The following is a 2,833-nucleotide window of genomic DNA, read 5'->3' as shown; positions in this document are numbered from 1 at the left end:
TTAAAGTCAGAGACAGTCTGAGAGTTACTCAGCAAGAAACACTTTTTACATCATTTATCACAATTTCTATTCAATCAGATATAAAGCTGATCATTCCTGTGTTCAGTCCAAAAAGAGGACAATAAATCATGGTAAACGAGTGAGTAGTTGGACAAGTCTTGTAGGCTTGTATGGTGTTCCTCAAATGTAAGTTGCTTTGGATAAGTATCTGCCAAATGAGTAAATATAAATGTAAAATGTAAGTCACTAAACTGCACTAAATTCTCTAATGAAGCAAGCAAGGGAGCATAAAGCCTGCACATCCAGCCAATCTCACAGACTGCATCTCATGAAAGCAGCCGGCAGCTCCGTGAGTAAAATCTGATGAAAGTATACATGGAAGTGCTGCTGCGCAGAAACACGGTGATCGATCAGTGACAAGTTATGTCACTTGCATAAAAAAATGTATTGAGTAGTCTAGGGGCTGTACTATATCCCGATATAGGTAATTTCATATCCCAATACCTATATATATCCTGATATAGACATTAATTATTGTTGGAATTTCCAACAGTAACTCATAATATTTCTCTGCATCATAAAGGTCAGGTAACTTATGCGATTCTGGAGAAATCAAATACCATGAAAGGGTTTTTCCTGCATAGAGAAATTTTTGGTGCCCCCCAAAGAGGTTTGCGCTACTGGGAGCGATGACTTCCTGTTATTTCTCACAATATAAAAGCCATTTATGCTTGAATGTACTACAGCAAAGTTTAGAAATATTGAACTCGTTGTTCTGTATGCACAGTTTATTACGGACAAGTCAGTACTTTGCATAAACAAATGAGACACTGACCACCTTGTAGATCATTTTTCTTACACAATAACTTAATAACTGAAACAACCCACGAAATGTAACTGCTGTTTTGTCTAACTGGAATTAATATTAGGCTACTAATAGTAAGCTATAGTAACCATTATGTGAAATTATAATGAATACACAAACATTAGCACTAATCAAACCTTAACCACAGTGGTGTAGGCTAATATCAGAGAAAGATTTTATTTTTAAAAAAAGCCGAGCCTCAACTAATAAACTTTCTGTAGGCAGATTATCCAAATCAAGTGTAACCTGTAAATATATTATTATACTAACATTACTTTACTTTTATACCTTTACTCATTCAGGTTGTTGTATATTTTGTTTATCAAACGGTCATAAATAACAAGAAAACCCTGCATGATATAGAGTGAACAGCAAGTAATGTAACTAACGTGAGCTAGGTTTGGTTTAGCAGCAAACTGTGGCTAACTTACTTGCTGCTGCAAAGCTAACATGAGACCAGAGCAGCACAGATGCTCCAGACAGCGAAACAACCCTCTACTGCTACAGCTAACATTACAACAGCATGTCTTTGTGAAGTAGAAAGTAAACTGAATGTGCGTGAGCAAGTCATTAAACGTTACCTGACACACACATTATGGCTGAAACAACTGGAATAGTGTTGTATGAGTGCCTCGTTTTTGCTTGGTCAGGTCTGATTTCTCCTGTTCAGTATTATCCAGTTATGAGTAAACTTCACTCTCCTCCACGTTTGTTTATTTTGAATGCAAATTCTGATCAGGACATACAATAACCTATAACTATTCATGTGCTGGTGTTTGTTAAACAGGTAGGCTAACCATAGAGAGAATCATGCTGCTCTGCTGTAATAACTGTGAGCCTTTTTTGGTATCAGAACAGTACACGTGTGCAGACACAAACTCCATCAAAAATCAGCTGTGATCAGCTGCCGCTGTCATCAGAAACTTCTCTCCTCGCATGGTTTGGAAAAGATGTGTGGAAATGTGGATGCAATTAAGAGACTTGGGATGCACCCAAAGAGGGAACCAAACAGGACTGACACTAAACATGGAACAGATGCAAAACAAGACAAACCAGGACATGACCAGATACAGAAATGAAAGAACCCAAACCAGAAAACCAATATCACCAACCACAATTTGGCAATGTTGCATTGAGGAACAGAGAGAAAGAGGGCAGGAGAGGAACAGAGAGAAAAAGAGAGAGAAAAAGAGAGGGATGGAAGGAGAGAGAGGGGAGGGAGGCAGCCTACACAATATACACACAGAGGTACAGACAGTAGGTGATGTTGCTATAGACTAAATGAAAAATGGTATAGATATTTATAGTAGTGTTAATGGTAACCATCGTAATGTTAATGATTATAATAACAATAATAACAACACAGCCACAGATCCAGACTCCACAGCTCCAGAGCCAAAAGGGGAGAAGTTGTGTTAGTAACATGCAATAATGGGATGAGGTTGCATACAGAGGGAGAGAAAGTAGAGGAGAGAGGAGCTCAGTGCATCATGGGAAATCCCCTGGCAGTGTAGGCCTATAGCAGCATAACTAAGGGATGGTTCAGGACTCGCCTGAGCCAGCCCTAACTATAAGCTTTATAAAGAGGAAAGTCTTAAGCCTACTCTTAAATGTGGAGATGGTGTCTGCCTCCTGAACCCAAACTGGAACCTGGTTCCACAGGAGAGGAGCTTGATAGCTGAACGCTCTGGCTCCTAGTCTACTTTTGGAGACTCTAGGAACCACAAGTAAACCTGTATTCTGGGAGCGCAGTGCTCTGGTGGGGTAGTAAGGTACTATGAGCTCCTTAAGATAAGATGGTGCCTGACCATTAAGAGCTTTGTAGGTAAGAAGAAGGATTTTAAATTCTATTCTGGATTTTACTGGAAGCCAATGCAGAGAAGCTAAAACAGGAGAAATATGATCTCTTTTCCTGGTTCCTGTCAGAACACGTGATGCAGCATTCTGGATCAGCTGAAGAGTCTTAAC

Source organism: Micropterus dolomieu, linkage group LG15, assembly GCF_021292245.1.
Source record: "Micropterus dolomieu isolate WLL.071019.BEF.003 ecotype Adirondacks linkage group LG15, ASM2129224v1, whole genome shotgun sequence".
Taxonomy (NCBI): Eukaryota; Metazoa; Chordata; class Actinopteri; order Centrarchiformes; family Centrarchidae; genus Micropterus; species Micropterus dolomieu.
The sequence above is the reverse complement of the archived record's forward strand: the minus strand, read 5'-3'. Positions refer to the sequence as shown.